The following is a 17,989-nucleotide window of genomic DNA, read 5'->3' as shown; positions in this document are numbered from 1 at the left end:
GAAAAAGTCTTTCCTTGGGTATTCATTGATCCCAGCCAGGTTAATTTCCCTACTAACTTCACTATTCTGGAATCAACTCTCAACTCTTCACACACACAAAAAAGGGAAATGACCTGATGTTTCAAACACTGTTTTCCACAAACTGGCTATCCTGATAGCTAGATTGAGCTGCCCTCACAGAATTGTCTGGTTCAATGCTTAGCAATGAGAAGACATCCTTGAAATATTCATCTTCTCTTGGATTTTTGTCCCAAATGCTGATCTTGGACAAGGCACTGCTGAAATAGCATCAGTAGACACCTAATATTTTTTTTCTAATTAAGTTCATTTAACAAAGAATTTTAACAATGCTTCAAAGACATCATCAGCCTCAGGGGTCCTCTCCCGGGCTCTTCAATGCAGCATGGGTAAATACTCAGTGAGAACAATTTTCCCTTACTGATGATGAATTAACCTTGAAATTTGATTTTCCCAGCTCAGTCATCTTTTTCAGCCTGTGACTGTAAAATCAGACATAACAATACCTTGCAATTTATTTGTCATTTTCTCTCCTAGCAAAGTTTTGGCAACACTCAGAGCTCATGGTTTTCATGAATCTCTTCAGCATGAAGTTCTTGTCATTCATTGTAATTTTTTTAAAAAATCCTCTTGCAGATGTTCATAACCTAGATAGATTCCTGATTTTCTATTCTAGTACAATCCACCCTCATATGCCAAAGAGAATGGTACCTTATGATACAAAAGGAAGAAAAAAATCCACCATCTGTTAAAGGTTTGTCTGTGTAATTCCAGGAAAGCCAAGCTGCCTCACGTCTAGTCTTTGCATCCTCTCCCATTCAAATAAACACCAGTTCAAGATAAGAAAAAGCAGTGAAAAGCAATGTTAATTATTTGTACTTACTTGTACTGTTAAAACGAAAAAAGTCACACATCGTGTCAAAAGGACGCAAGTGCCAAGCTGAAAGAGTTCCCATTAGCCAAAGCTGAAATAATTGGGGCAATAAAATTAGTCACTGTAATATTTTATTATAACCCCTCAAAATAATTAAAATTAATTAAAAATTAATTGTTTAAAGAAATATCCATGAGCCTATACTGATTTTTTTTAAAGATTAAATAAATAAATAGGGTGACATGAGAACCCTTCCTTACAGAAACAAACAGAAAAAGGAGGAAAAAGAGAAAATCATCATCCAAGCTGGACAATGGTAACTACCTCCAGGTCCACCAGTAAATACTCAAATTTGTGGGTGATAGTTCAAGGAGAAACAAGCTATAAGATAACTTCAAAGAATCCTCCCTCCCAAATATTTACTAATTACAAAAGGGGAAATAGTAATTTTCTGGCTTTCTGCTATCCACCACATGAAGAAGATTAACATGAGCAGTAATAAATGTATGCACATCACGTTCCCTAACGCTATGCATTGAGAAGGGCACCTTGCCTCTGTGGCATTCTTCCCCCAAATCCACAACCTGAGTCTATCTAGTCATGAGAAAATATCATACAGACCCAAGTTGGGGGACATTCTACAAAATACCTGACCAGTACACTTCAAAACTGTCAAAGTCATAAAAGACAAGTAAGATTGGGATGCCTGGTTGGCTCAGTGGTTGAGTGTCTGCCTTTGGTTCAGATCATGATCCCGGAGTCTTGGGATCAAGTCCCCTATTGGGCTCCCTGCAGGGAACTTGCTTCTTCCTCTGCCTGTGTCTCTCTGCCTCTCTCTCTCTCTCTCTGTCTCTCATGAATAAGTAAATAAAATCTTTAAAATTAAAAAAAAAAAAGACAACTAAGACCGAGAAACTGTCCCACGTTGGACAAGATGGAGGAGACAGGATGACTAGATATAATGTGAGAGCCTGGATGGCATCCAGGAACAGAATAAGGACATCAGTGGGGAAATCCAAATAAAGTCTGAGTCTAGAGTCTACTTAATCTTCTTATGCCAATATTAATTCTCAGCTGTGAACAAAGATACAGTGCTAACATTATGGGAAGCTGAGTGAAGGGTATCTGTGAATTTTCCTTGCAAGCAGTTCTCCTGTAAGTCTATAATTATTTTTTTTATATTTTTAAGTGTTTATTGTGACAAGCCAAACAGAATAGGAGATAAAAAGAAAAACTTTAGGGGCCCCTGGCTGGCTCAGTCCATTCTTGGTTTCTGCTCAGGTTACAATCTCAGGGCTGTGAGATCTAGCCCCGCATCGGGCTCCATGCTGGGTACGGAGCCTGCTTAAGATTCTCTCTCTCCCTCCTCTTCCATCCCTGTTCACTCAGGCATGCTCTCTCTCTCAAGAAAAAAAAAAAAAAAAGGAAAGAAAGAAGGAAGGAAGGAAGGAAGGAAGGAAGGAAGGAAGGAAGGAAGGAAGGAAGAAAGAAGAAAGAAAGAAAGAAAGAAAGAAAGAAAGAAAGAAAGAAAGAAAGAAAGAAAGAAAGAAAGAACTTCACCCTCCCCCCCCCCACTCATCCCACCCCTTGAACTGACCAGTTTAGTGTTCCCTTTATGGTTCTTTTTGCTCATAAAAAAATATATGGATGTATATAGATATACATTTATTGAAATTTTCTGTTTTTTATTTGACTGTTTTTAAAAATGGGTTGTTCTAAGGAGCAAAGTAAACATTTACTGATTTAACCATTATGGAAATCTTCTTAAAAGGCTCCAAAGAGTCATTCTGTTGTAGGACATCCAGCAAAACATATGGGAACTCCTCTTCACCCCTGATTTCTTTCTGGGGCTTTTCCTCCTCAGAAACCTTTCCTCTGCTTTTCACTGTATCCCAGATCTCTAAATCTACTCAGTTTATTTCATTCCATGTGGCTACTTCCCACCTTTTCCAAGGGAAACCAATTCTGCCTCCTGCAAATGCTCCCGTCCACTTAGTGCATGAGCTCCATTGCCAGAGTGAAAAGCGAGTTAACAAGCAATCCTTTGAGACAGCAGAGAAACTGCAAAGGTATCAGCATCTTTGTTCCTGTCACACTGGGAAATGGGGGTGTTTGCTGCCACAGTCAGCAAGCAGCACCCCGAGAGAAAAGGGGTGTGGCACATACTATAAGGAGAGGGACTGCTTGCACTTTCAGGGTGACAAATGGTGTTAGTGATGCCCTGTCAGGGGCAGAGCAGTTCCAAGTACCTGGCGATCCTCGGGACCAATTCCTGTGTGTCTCCCTATACACGGACAGTGGCAGCCTGTGATTCCATCTCACTGTTTAAAGGAGCTTAAAGGCAGACTTGTGTGCCCTCATTCTGATTTCTTTTGGGCAAGGGTAGAGCTTGTTCTCATGGGACAAGTCATCAAAATATGTGTTGCTGACGCTGTACCATGGCAACCACAGAAAATCTACCAGTCACTTCTGGCCTGGATCTCAGTCTTCCCACTCAGTTGCTTTGTGATGTCGGGAAAATTACTTCCACTCTCTGAGCCTATTTTCCTCATATGTAAAAAGGAAATAATATTATCCATCTAATAGCTTATGTGTATGAACTGCCTACACTAGACGTTCGCATTTAAAAATCCTGCATCTTTTTTTTTTTTTTTAGGTTTTATTTATTTATTCATGAGAGACACTGAAAGAGAGGCAGAGACATAGGCAGAGGGAGAAGCAGGCTCAGTCCCAGGACCCTGGGATCACGCCCTGAGCCAAAGGCAGATGCTCAATCACTGAGCTACCCTGGCATCCCTCAAAATCCTGCATCTTAAAAAATACATTGCACACACCATTTCTTGACATATATAGATATAGACACAGACATAGATAGATTTGGTTATCTGACAAGGTCATTTACGTGGAGGTGCTAACCCATGTAAAACAAGTGCTAGAAAAACAAGTAGAAACCATGTGCATTAAAACAAAAAACAAAAAACACACCTCTTAAACTTCCTCAGGTGCCAAGCAGTACCTGCCAAAGCGGCAGGTGGGGCTAGATTGTTCTCCAGACACACCGGGAGGAATTTTGCAAAGCAGAATATGGGCTGGATTTTGCTTCCCATTTGTAAACCATCTCAGTGAATAGAATGAGCTTCCTCTCTTTAAGAAGCCAAGAAAAGAAAAAATTATATATTTGAGTATTATTAGAAAAGGGGAATTTAGATATTTTGAATAAGTAATCTATTCTATTCATACCATCCATTCAGTCTCCTTGAATTAGTGGGAACAGGTGAAATTAAACTTGAAATCCAGCCCAGAACTAAAAGAGAAGTGCTATTTATTGGGTTCTGTTCTACATAGTTACGTAGAGTACCCAAATTAACGCTCACAAGGACATTTTGAGATAAGGAGTATGATTCTCCCTTTTTAAATGAGGAATTAGGCTCAGAAAGGTATAATGCATATCAAGTGCTTAACCGAGCATTAGCACATAGCAATCGTGCAGCATATCATAGTTATAGATAAGATCATGGTACTTATCAAGGTGTCAACAGCTAGTTCATGGCAGAGCCAGGCTGTTTTACAAACACACATTTGACTCCTAAAGCTGTATACTTCCCATACTTTGCAGAGACTTGCCACCTCTTCTCCTTCCTCTTTGCCTACATTCATATAAGCACCAACTTCATCTTATCCCCAATAGCACCTAACTAAACTCAAGCCCAGGAAGGTTCTGGGCGTTGCCCAGAATTTTCAGGATACCTTTCCCTCAACATTCATCTGCATGCATGCATGCATGGGCACCTAGTCACCCCAATCCCGTGGGGTTAAGCTCATTTTTTTTCTTTAATTATGGAAATCATTGATTTATAAAATTGGGCAATTCCCAAAGCTATGATAAAGAAAATTAAAATTTCCAGTAAGCATGCTCCTCAGAGACAGCTGGTATCAACATCTTGGTATATTCCAAAGGTAACAGATTGGCGGACCAAAGGTCAAAGCCAAACAACCAAACAGTGTTTTATTTATTTATTTTTAAAGATGTATTTATCTATTTTAGAGAGGACGGGGGAGAGGCAGAGGCAGAGAGAAAATCTGGAGCAGAATCCCTGTTGAGCATGGAGCCAACATGGGGCTTCAGCCTGCTACCCTGAAGTCACGACCTGAGCTGAAACCAAGGATCGGACACTTAATCAACTGAGCCACCTAGGCGCCCCTAAAACAGTGTTTTAAAAAATATTTTAAAAATATAAATTAGGGGATCCCTGGGTGATTCAGCGGTTTGGCGCCTGCCTTCAGCCCAGGAGATGATCCTGGGGTCCCGGGATCGAGTTCTGCATCAGGCTCCCTGCATGGAGCCTGCTTCTCCCTCTGCCTGTGTCTCTGCCTCTCTCTGTGCCTCTCATTTATTTATTTATAAATAAATAAAATTTTATATATATATATAAATTAGCATTAACATTTAAAATGTGGGGGATTTCACATAAATATGATTTCCAGCTTTCCTTCAAAAATTTAAAGAGTTAGCAGTGTGTGGTAACAATTGGCCAAAAGCCCCTTTTCCTCAGAGGGCACACTCTCTCTAATTTGCCTCAGGCCTCACCTCTCCCTACTGTTTTACACCTGGCCTGAGGTCCTAGTTTCTACCAACCACTAGTTCCTGCAATCATCAAACTTATAAGCACTGAGTATATCTTTCCTGTCCTTTGTGCAAATAATTTTCTGCTTTGAGATCATCTTATTATAACATTCTTTCACTTGCATTTTTCAGTTGACTTCGTATCATTAGCAGTTTCCCACATTAGAAATCTTTAAATGGAACACCTGGGTGGCTCAGTGGTTGAACACCTGTCTTTGGCTCAGGTCATGATCTCAGGGTCCTGAGATCAAGTCCTGCATCGGGCTCCCCGCAGGGAGCCTGCTTCTCCCTCTGCCTTTGTCTCTGTCTCTGTCTCTGTCTCTGTCTCTCTCTCTCTGTGTGTCTCATGAATAAATAAAATCTTCAAAAAAAAAAAAAGAAATTTTAAGTATTACCGCTGTTGTGCAGCATTCCCTTCATTAATTTCCAACCTTTTCGTCATTATAAATAATTGTGATGATCTTTTTAAAAATATGCAAATTTAGGAACACCTGGATGGCTCAGCGGTTAAGCGTCTGCCTTCAGCTCAGGGCATGATCCTGGAGTCCCAGGATCAAGTCCCACATCAGGCTTCCTTAAAGGAGCCTGCTTCTCTCTCTGCCTATGTCTCTGCCTCTCTCTCTCTCTGTCTCTCATGAATAAATAAATAAAATATTTATTTATTTATTTAAATTTAGATTTAAGAAGAAAACGTGTGAACACTAGGTGATCAGAATACTCCCTTTGGAAGTCTCCAGTTCTGAGATTAATCAGTCTCTTTTCAATGCCACCTGTGACCTATGAGCTTGGCTACTGTGGCTACTGCTTCTTAATAGCCCACCACCAAGTGTCAGAACTCTGAGTTCAAGGCCTGCAGTGGTTTTCCATAGAGTTAAAGTACCTACTTGTCTGTAGATATGAAAGAAGGAATCACCTGGGCCTGGTGCTGCACAGAAAGGAGCCAAGCCTGGGCCTCCAGGGCCACCAGCTTCCACCCATCATGTTCCCTCTGAACACAAGGCAACGACCCATCTCATCTGCCCTTGGAGCCACACTTTCACACTTACCCACTGTGATGAAATATCCCTTATTCTGTGAATTTCACCTTTTAGAATATGACTCAGAATATAGAAAAAAAGCCAAAAGGACCTTAGCAAAGTCAAAGCTATTCTGATCATTGAGTGTATGCACCAACACACCCTCCTCCATAGCCAGGATTCATATTAGAGACAGAATCTTAACCAGGTTAGTTATCTAATATTCCAGATCACAGAGGAGGATTAGAAATAATGAATTAAGAGGGGGCAGAAATTGAAGAGGTAGCTGATAGTAAAAAGAAGTGGCAGTTGGCAGTGAGGAAAGATAGGGAACAGCTATTAAAAGCAAAAGACTCATAAACCAAGGCAATCTGGGCTCCAATGATAATAGAGGCATCATTAGATGCCTTGAGGAGATGGGGTAGGGAAGAAAGTAATACCAAAGGGAGTGAGGCCCAGGAATGATCCAGAGCACAATTTCTTTTTTTTTTTTCTTTTTTAAAAATTCAATTAGACAGCATATAGTACATCATTAGTTTCAGATGTAGGCTTCAATCATTTATCTGTTGCTATACCACCCAGCACACAATTTCATCTAGCACAAGACTGAGCCAACTCTCAACTGCCCAAGGTGTTAAGGGGTGAGATGACCTGCCTAAGGACAAACAGCAGGTGGCATGGAGGCAGGGCTAAGGGTGAATCCTTAAATCCCCAACCACTGGCTATAGCAACACTCAGGGTCATGGTTAGAGGTGCAAATGGGCTGGGGCAGCCCCACAGGGAGGAGCAGGAGGCACAGGAGCTGACATTCCAACCAGACATCCCTGTGACCTGGGGGGTCAGAGAACATGACTCAGCCAATGGTGAGCCAGCCAGGACCCCTGGCTCCCCATCCAGTCCTGGGTTCCACCCACAGCCTGACTGGGGCAGAGGGGAGCAGGGGATTTCTTAACCCTTTAAACCGTCCATTCAGCTATCAAGTAAAGATTTTAGCCCCTGTCCCACCTGCCTTGTGGGCAATCGCGAAGATTAAATTTGTTAACATGTGAGCTTGCTGCTGTGTGGGTCGACAGCACAATAGTGGGGAAAGGCTGGGCCTGCAGGCTCACAAAAGCAGGATCATGCTCCTCATTGCACTTAGTCATCTAGCCAGCCTGCGGGACTGTCTGGAGAGTTTACTCAGAGACAAATGCATGCTAGACCAGCTTTGTTCTAACACAGTAAAAAGAAAAGTACAAAAAAAGACACTAGCTGGCTACTCTATCAAATAGGAAACCTGGAATTATAGTGTAGGGGCAAGGGTTTAGACTCCCCTAGGGAGGGTGGAAATAGGCTCCAGGTTAATATCTCCATGACAAGGGACAGGGGACCCCACCTGAGATCTGGGCACAAGGCACTCTGCAAAGGATCACCGACTCTTGGATGATTTCAACGTGGACTGGAGAAAGCAAACACATAAACCACCAAGTCAGACGGTCTCCTTATGCCTCACCAGCCTCACCAGTCCCTGTGACTCCAATTCTGCACATTGTCCACTGGAGAAATCCCCCACCCTGATTCCAGCACAGCACTTGGGACGGATAGATATGTATCTCAGGGACCTCTTTTGAGGCTAAGTGTACATAAATGTCATATCTGCAGGAGAAACGGGAATTTAAGAGTAGTAGCTCAGAAAACTGCTGGATGTTTTGGTGAGTGATGGAATGGTGTCTTTGAGGAGGTGACATCCAAGCAGGACTTCAAAATCAGAGAGTGATTTAGGTGGATCAGTATGTGCTCTCACCCGACCCCTGCCTCACCTTTGCTGAGTGACCTTGGAAAAGTCACTTTCGGCCTCAGTTTCCTCTTCTGTAAAACAGGTATGACGATGTGTGCTCCCCTTATGTCAAAGCAAATTCCAAAGTGAAGCCACAGCATAGAATGGTGGTGTTTTAAGTAGTAACAAGAAGGCAGGCTCGAAAGCTGTGGCCCCCTATTCACCTCCAACTTGGTGACTAGAATGAAGGAAAGAGTTGGGGAAAGCTCTGGACCTTGTTGTAAACGTCCCCCATGTGCTGGAAACAGATAAAAAGCATGAAGAGGGGGCACTTCGGCTCAGGTCATGATCCCGGGGTCCTGGGATCGAGTCCCACATCGGGCTCCCTGCAGGGAGCCTGCTTCTCCATCTGCCTCTGTCTCTGCCTCTCTCTATGTGTCTCTCATGAATAAGTAAATAAAATATTAAAAAGAAAAAAAAAAAAAAGCAAAACAGCCATGCTCCAGGCTGAGTGGAACCTTTAAAGAATGATGGTGGTAGTGGTGCTGTTGGTGCTGGTGTGAGGAGCAAGTGAACACACACGGGCGCCACTCCCTGTTCAAGCCTGTTGCACGAATTGTCTCATGTAAGCCTCCTGACAATCCTAAGAGGTTGGTACCGTGATTACTACTCCCATTTTTCAGACAAGGAAGCTGAGGAACTCGCTCAAAGCCATGCAGCTAGTGTCAGAGTCAAGATCTGAGTTGGGAAATTTGCCTCCAGAGTCCACATTCTTAGCCATGTTGCTGTAATAATTATTATAAGTGATAATATCGCTATCATAGTTATTAATACGATTATACTATCATAATAAAACAATAATAATTATGATGATCATCCATTGCAATTGGTTCTCCTCAGGCCAGTTAGGAAGGCATTTCATCTCCATATCATCAATGGGGAAACTGAGGCACAGGGAATCACTCGGAATCCAAGGGGTAAAGCCAAGGGGCAACCTGAACAGACACACTTTAAGAAGTGCAGTCAGGAGACACAAGCTCACAGAAGATTTTGAAAAAATAATGGAAATTACCAGTCCCGAGATGCCACTGGGCTCAGAGTGACCCACCGTCAGCTTGGCCATGTCTTACAGACTTGAAATCCAAATGTAGGAAGGCAGGTTGCATCCAGCTCTCTTGGCATATTTCTCGGTGACAGGAAGTGCCAAGTAGAATTCTCTGACCCTCCGAATCCCGATGGAGGTCTAAGGGGCCGGATGAAATTTAGGAAGCACCAGTGACTGATGAGGAACAAAGGTTTGAGTCCAGTAAGGACAACTTGATATGATCTGCAGAGTGAGAAGGAGAGAGAAAGGAAAATCTTCCATTGCAAACACCATTTCCAGTTTGTTTTTTTAGTGGAAAAGACACTGGCCAGTTGCTTTCTCCAGATACCCAGAGAGGTGAACAAATGGAAAAGATTACAGCCAGAGAAGAGGAAGCACATCTTCCACAGGCGCTGAGAAAAGACTAGGTAAGCACAAGTGAGAGATTTCAGCAGAGAACGTATATATTAACACATTATTTGGTGGCTCACGGAATCTCCAGGAGGGTCAGAAAATTAGGTTTGCCCAGCCAGGATCAGTGTTTGAAATCATGTCACAAAACTAGGCCAACAGAGGTGCTACTACAGCTGCCACCAGGCACAGAAACCCCCTTAGATGCAAGGGAAGCTGGGGAGGGAGTGGCTGCTATTTTTAGCACAAGGTAACCAAGTCATCCTGATTTGCCTGCGACAGTTCCAGTGTTTAAACAGCAAGTCTCACGTTCTGAGATTCCTTTGGTCCCTGCAAACCAGGACAATTTATCACCCTCTGAGGAGGATGGTGGCCTCTGGCCATGAGGTAGGGAGGACATGATGCTCCAAAATATAGGACGTTCAGATTCCGAGTGTCCAGAAGAGTGAGAAATGCCCAACGTGTTCTCCAAAAGAGACCAGAAGGATTCCAGCCCTGATGGATTTTGGGAGGAGAGATGCACCTGAAGGCCGGGAACTAGGCCAAGTGAACTCTTGTGCTTTCTCTCAGCTACAGAATTCCAGAATTCTGGAGCACCAGGATCCTATAATACTGGAAGGCCAGGATGCTTTCCCACAATCTATCAGTTTTTGCAAGCACTACAGAGCATTACATAGAACTGTTACACATGCGTTCCACGGCACATTGGTTCACCATTTGGGTGAACCAAAATGAATTTAATAAGGACCCAAAACCCAACACTATTTTCATTCCACTGGGATAAACAGATGATTCCAATTCAGAAAGATAAAAACCACTTCCTAGATGTAAACCTTACCCTGCAAGTCTTCCTAGAATCCAGTTTCCACTTCAAGCGGACAGGACACAGGCACAAGGGGCTGAATTGTGGATATATTGATTGCTTATCTCCCCAGAAAGCATTCCTTTTTTTTTTTTTAAGATTTTATTATTTTTTTTATTCATGAAAGGCACAGAGGGAGCAGCAGAGACACAGGCAGAGGGAGAAGCAGGCTCCCTTTGGGGAGCCTGATGTGGGACTGATCTCGGGACCCCAGGATCATGCCCTGAGCCAAAGGTGGACACTCAACCACTGAGCAACCCAGGTTCCCCTCAGCAACCACCTGATTCTCCTCTCCTCCTGAGGGAGTTATGGAGTCCCACCCCATCCCCAGCCTCACGGCTAGGAATGAGCACCAATCTGGCCAACCACAGAACCCACTGCCCACACCCAACTAGTGTGACACAAACCAAACCAATCAGTCCCTCTTTTGGGGCTTCCCAGTTTGGAGCTGGGACAGAAGGAGCCCTGTCTCTGGGCTGTTAATGCCAGAAGAACTTAAAACTGAGGCCCAGCAACCATCTTCCCTGTTCCGGGGAGAAAGCCTACTACCTGTGGGAAAATATAGAACCCTTTGGAGATTGGCAGAGACGAAAGAGCTGCAGAGTGAGATGGAAAGAGTGTCCTTGTAGTATCAAAACCCTGCTCTCTGGGTGCCTGGGTGGCTCAGTGGTTGAGTGTCCCTTTGGCTCAGGGTGTGATCTCAGGATCCGAGACCGAATCCCACATCAGGGCTTGTCCCTCTGTCTAAGTCTCTGCTTCTCTCTCTGTGTCTCTCAGGAATAAATAAATAAAATCTTAAAAAAAAAGAAGAAGAAAAAAAAAAAAAAAAAAAAACCTGCTCTGGTCCCCAAGGCCCTGGTTTCTACATGCTACCCTATATCCCTTCCCAGCATGTGAGCCCACGAAGTCCCCTTCCTTCTCATAAAATCCTTGACTAACATGCAAATTAAAGATGTGTGAGTTATCGAGTTGCCCATAATCAATGATTAGAAAGGTTACACTCTGAATTGCTCTGGGAATATCCGTATAAAAGCAGTCATGTGAAATGTAAGGTGGAGCCAACATTCAGCCAGTTTGTACTAACACAACTGTTCAGATTGCTTTTCTTAATCTCCCTGAAACTGAATCACCTCCACTGAAAAACAAGGATAAAACCAGCTTCACAGGGCTGTTGTGTGACTTCAGTGAAATAACACAGAAAATCCTTCAGCCTGAATATTTGATGACTTGGTTATAACCCAAACTCTTGAGACGAGACAGACGCCAAGGTCTTGCGAAGTCATCAGTAACTTCTCGGGTTACACAGCTAATAAGGACAGGCAGGTCTCACTGTCAGGCTACAGACTCAAAGTCCAGGGCTCCTTCTACTCTAGCAGAACCTCAAAGAAGAAAAGAGGTGCCCAGGTGACCATGCACTGGTGGAAGAAAAATCGACAAACCGACGAGAGGCACGAATCAGAGAGTGATTATTTTGAAAGCCACCCACTTGGGGTTGTCGTTTGCCTGACGCAACAGGTTCCTTGGCCAAACCAGCAACTGAGTAGACAGAGGAGGCCTTACCTGGATCCCAGGGAACCTGGGAGGAATACCTTGGGGGGTGTTGAGGATGTGCCAGTAGGTCATAAAGAAAATCAGACCCCTAGGGTTGTTTCTTTTGCAACAAAGCTCAGTGTCCACTTGAAGGATGTTTATTTGGATTTCTCTTCTGCTAAAGAGTTAGAAGAACTGACAGGAAAAAAGGGGAAACGGGGTAAGAGAGGGAGAATGCCACACTGTGCATTTGGCACCAGACTTGAGACCTCAGGCACTCAGAAATCCATTCCTGCCTAGACTGCAGATGGAATCTTAAGCCAATTCATTTTATTGCAAATTAAACTTCCAGTATTCCAAGTACTCAGCCCCCGGCAATATCCTGAATTTATCAAGTGTCATAAGTTAGAGGCACCTAGAGTTATATGATTACAGGTTGAGCTGGGGAATACAGATTAACCACCAATAAGTAAATAAACACATCAGAGAGTTCATATCTACATAAAGAGCTGCTATAAATTACTAAAATGTGAAGATGAATACGAAAAAGATGTGAGGAAGAAATTCCCCAGAAGAAAACAGAAATAATAAAGTAGCATAGAAATTGGCACCACCAATTACCAAAGAAATGTAAGTAGAAACCACATGATACGACACCTATTACATTAGCAAAAATAATAAATAACAATAATGACAAGGGTGCAGGAAAACTGCTACTTTCAAATATTACTAGTGGCAGGGTATTTGGGGAAGCAATTTGGAAATGTTTCTTGAGCCACAAGATTATTGATGCCCTATGACCCAGTGATCACACTCCACAGAAATATTTCTAATAGAATCCAAAAGCCCAATGTCCACAGATGGCACTGCAACATAATTTAATGGCACACCACAAAAAAAAAAAAAAAGTTTTAAAACAATCCAAATGTCCACAGTATGGAATTAGTCCAACAAATCATAATATGTCCACCTAATGGACTATTCTGGAGCCATTTAAGTTGACAATGATGAGGATTATAGGATTATGTAAGAACTTTGAAATTTTTTTTAATATGCCTAGCACAAAAAGAAAAATGTACAGAGTACAGAGTTAGAATTGTGGAAAATTTCTATTTGCAGAGGTACAAGAATAAAAACGGTTCAGAATAACAAAAAGTAGGGCCGTGGGGAATGGGTGATTTTCAGCCTCACCTTCCTATTAGGGACTTCGGGTGGTGTTCTCTCTCTCTCTGTCTCTCTCTCTCTCTCTCTCTGTAAAAATGAAGGGTATCAGATCATACATTGAAAGATACATGCATCTCTTCTTTTCTCCCTGCAGCTCAGGGTTCTAGGAGGCTGTGATGTGCAGGGATGGGGAGTCAAATACAGGGGGTACCCTCTGGCCAGTGCTTCTTACACTCCACGTGCCTCTGTCTTAAACCCAGTTTCCCAACAGGCCCTGTGTCCCTCTCCCCATACTGTTCTGGTCAATAGGAGGCCTGAGCTTTCAGCCTGCAGAGATTCTTGCTGTGGGAAGAAGAGAGACCACTGGAGCTCCCACCAGGGAGGAAACCTGCAAATCATGAGGTAGCCCCACACTCCCCCAGGGTTTATAGTTGATGAAGGACTCTGCATCTTAGGTCTCCTATGAAACCCACAAGAATCCTAGGAGGAAGCAGCATGGGAATATCACTTAAGGAAGAAACTGAGGCTCAGAGGGGTAAACCATCCTCCCCAGGACTGCGCGGCCTGTAAGTGGCAGAGAGAGAAGAACCCAGGCCTGTTGACTCCAAAGGCCACGTCCTATGGGCCTGCGAGGTTACCAGCAGAAGCTGAGCCACCTCTCCAAAAGCCCAACTCCTCTTGAAACCTTCATAACAAGGAGGTGAAATTCCCTCCCGAGGGAAAGAACACTGGTTGTCTTCACCAGAGGTTCCCAAACTTGAGCATGCATCAGCCGCACCTGGTGGGGGGCACTGAAATATGGATTGCTGGGCCCCCACTCCAGAGTTTCCAAGTTAGTGGGTATGGGTGGGGCGCAAGACCTTGCCTGTGGGACAACCCTCCAGGAGATGTCTTTGCAACAGACTTTGAGAACCACTACTCTGGAAGTCTTGATAAGTACTGAACCTTACTTGAGGTAGGTGTACTTGGGGCAGAAGAGGACAATAGTCTGCATGAAAACCAAGGAGGAAACTGTCCTTTTGCTCCCAGTAGGGAAGTGAAATGAGCAGAGGGAGCAGCTGGGAGGAAGGTGTGGGCTTGGAGAAGTAGCCTTGCTGACAACTCCACCAACACCTTCGTTATAGAGATTAGAATTATGAGTGTTCAGTGTTAGCAGCTGGGAGGGTGTGGACATTGAGGGGGCGAGTGACTGAATGTCATGCGGGAACAGGGGTGGGACACGTAGCCAGCAACAGCCAGATGGACAGGCTGCCGATCTGGATTCCAGCCTCCCGGAAATTCGTGGGGAGAGCTTGGGACATCCAAGGCTCTGGTATCAGAGGACTGAGGATATGTCCCAAAGCTCCCGTGGGCAGAGGCAGCTGACGCAGAAATCAGACTAACTAATGAAGAGGACAGCCTTCATGCACCAGCATATTTTTGTCATGCATCTATGAGTACAATGTGCATACAATGATCTCACTGGAAAAAAAAAAAAAAAATGATCTCACTGAATGGCTGCAGCACCCTCTGACATGGGTTGGTTGCCCGAACCGGGACTCTGAACCACGGCAGCTGGCATGAAGCCTGTGACCCACTACCGGAAATTAATTCCTAGAGGGAAGGCTTTAGCATCTTCCAGAATCCTCTGTTACAAGGTCCTTCCTTGGAAGCCGGCTTGCCCATTAGCTCAACAAATATTTACAGACCATCTACCAGGTGTGAAGATATAAAACCTTTAGCCAGCCATGGGCTAACAGCTTTAGCGGGTTTTAATTGTCCAATTGTCCGCCAGCTTGTTTCTGTAATTTAAAATGATCAAGGAGAGAAGCTGCAGGGAGCTGAATTAACACCCTGGTGCACCGGGTTTTTCATTCTAGTGCAAATGGTGCTGTTATTCTGAATGGGGGCACCCGTCGGAGAGGCCAGCCTGGCCCAGAGGTGTCCACGGGTTCTGTGACCCTGGGGAGCCAGAGTCCTCATGACAAGTATCAAGCCAAAGGAGGGGGGCACGTGAGTCGCAGGTTGTGGGTTTGGGGGGCACGCTGCAGGGGGCACAGGTGGCCTGGGGGCTCCCACTCCTGAAAAAAATGCTCACTCTGACAAAGGTCTGGAGAAGAGACTCCTGGACAGACCCCTGGCTGATTTTGCACTAGACTCCAAGAGAGTGGTGGAGCAAATTGGGGTTGGTTCTTAGGGAAGCCCATCCAAGACAGCCTCTGTTGTCAAGGACAGCGTGTTCACGGTCAGCTTGAGAGCAGTTAGTTCTCTTCTCTGTGTCATTGAGCTTGGAAGTTTCCAGAAACTCAAATGACAGAAGAATGCAAGTATTCTCCCCAGGGGAAGAGCACTAGACTTGGGAATCATGAGCCCCAAGGTAGAGTCATTCCTTCTCTTGAGCCTCATTTCCTCACTCATGAGAGAGATGCCGACACCCCCTCCCTAGCTGCTGAGAGGCAGTAGGAACAGTGGTTAGAGGCTCTGGGTCTGGGCCTACTGCCGGGATTCATCTCCTAGCTCTGCCACGTACAAGCTGTGTGACTCTCAGCCTTGATTTCCTCATCTGTAAAATAAGGCTAATAATCATGTCTGTCAGGATCCCTGTAAGAATTCAATATGGTACTATGAGTAAAACACCTAGAACAACCTCTGCTTTGGCAAGTACTACGCAAGTGCTTATTCATTAAAAGGTGGACACATGGGCAGCCCGGTGGCTCAGCGGTTTAGCCCTGCCTTCAGCCCAGGGCCTGATCCTGGAGACCCTGGATCAAGTCCCACATCGGACTCCCTGCATGGAGCCTGCTTCACTCTCTGCAGCTCTCTCTCTCTCTCTCTCTCTCTCTCTCTCTCTCTGTCTCTCATTAATAAATAAATAAAATCTTAAAAAAAAAAAAAGGTGGACAAATAGGATATTTTGCAAACTCACCACCCACCACTACCTATCTAAGGGAAGGGTGACAATTTTGGGGTGGGATTTGCCACAGTAGCAGGTACCAAGGCATTTCCCCAGGGTTAGTAAGAAAAGAAGGGGTTCTTTCTGGGCCTCCCAATCCAAGTGTGGGGAAGTCCAGGAGAGCCTTTTGGGGAGTCTTGCAGGATGAAGACTTGGTCATCTCCTCCTTGGCTGGATCTCTGCTGAGCTGCAGAATCTCAAATCTCTGACCCTAAGCATTAAGGGAGTTCCTAGGAGCACCAGACAAGACTCCCAAGAGTTCCCAAGGATTTGAGGGTGTGTGAACCCAGGCCACAGGTCAGCCCGTCTGAGAAGCCTAAGGTGGGCGGCCACCAGGAGCAGCCTGTGGTGCGGAGCAAGAACAGTCCACATGGAGGGTGGGCCCAGGGCTTTGGACTGAGTAGCTCCTACCCACACCCACACCCCCAACCCCCAACCCCGCCATTCCATATGCCAAAGCCCTCACTCCCCAGTGGGACCATTCGGAGTAGGGAAGTAGCAAAGGTGAAATGAGGTCATAAGGGTGGGCCCTGATCTAATAGGGTGGATGTCCTTAGGAGTGCAGGCTCCAGAGAGCTCACTCTCCACCATGGGAGGATGCAGCATGAAGGCATCCATCTGCCAGCCAGGAAAAGAGCCCTCACCTGAAGCCACATCAACGTAGCACCCTGATCTTGGACTCCCAGCCTCCAGAACAGTGAGAAATAAATTCATGTCTGTTGTTTAAGCTCCTCAGTCTATGGCATTTTGTTATGGCAGCTAGTGCTAAGACACCCAGGCTGACTGCACATCCCCAGACACCAAGGAGACCCTGGAGGGCTGCCTGCTTGGGGGGGCCCCAGGGGCGTGTACGAGGGGCAGGACCCAAGATCAGCCACAGGGCAGAGCTGGGGAGGCCAGAGCAGAGGCCCCTACACAGCATTCTCCAGAGAGAGAAGGCGTTGGGGTGTCCACCATTTGTCGGCCCAGAAAGGACAGCTACAGGCAGCACTAGCTTTGTAAAAAAGGCCTTTGGGGCTTTGGTCTGACAGCCCATCTTGACGTCCAGCGTGTTGGTGATCCGGTGAAAGGGGAGCGGTGCCCTGAAAAGCCAGACCGCATCCCCTTTCCCACTCTGGTTCCCAGCCAGGGTCAACCTCAACTGGATGGAAGAGAGAAGCTCACATTAGAAATAAAATTAAAATCGCCTTTATTCTGGGCCTTCTTTGTTTTTGTTTTTTAATTGAGGTATGACACTTTGCTACCCACAGTCTGGTCCCCAGACGGGGCATGGGCATCAGCTGGAAGCCTGTCAGAAACAGTCTCAGCTCCCACCCGAGACCTGCTGCATCAGAGCCTACATTTTGACAAGAGTCTTGGTTGACGTGCGTGCCCATGGAAGTTTGGAGAAGCACTGGTATCACATACATCCCGCTTGGGGAATGTTTACATATGGACACAACCAAGGACCCTCCACCCACATGTGCATCATCTCCCAGGCACCCCAGCAGGCGAATTCCCCAAAGAGAACCTGGGGCTGGCGGCTCTGCCCAGGATGTCAACAACAGGGGAGGGGTGCCCAGCAACGTCTTCCAAAGGGAGTGGTGGGAAAGAAAACCAAGCAGCGCCAGAATGTACCCGGCTGGTCCAGCTCTTGCAGAAACCAGCCCCCTCCAGATGGTCTCCCACCCCCTCTAGCTCTGCCTTCAGGACTTCAGATCCATAGAAATCCGAATGTG

The sequence above is a fragment of the Canis lupus genome, chromosome 20 (genome assembly GCF_011100685.1).
Source record: "Canis lupus familiaris isolate Mischka breed German Shepherd chromosome 20, alternate assembly UU_Cfam_GSD_1.0, whole genome shotgun sequence".
In the NCBI taxonomy this organism is placed as follows: domain Eukaryota; kingdom Metazoa; phylum Chordata; class Mammalia; order Carnivora; family Canidae; genus Canis; species Canis lupus.
Note: the sequence above shows the minus strand (reverse complement) of the source record.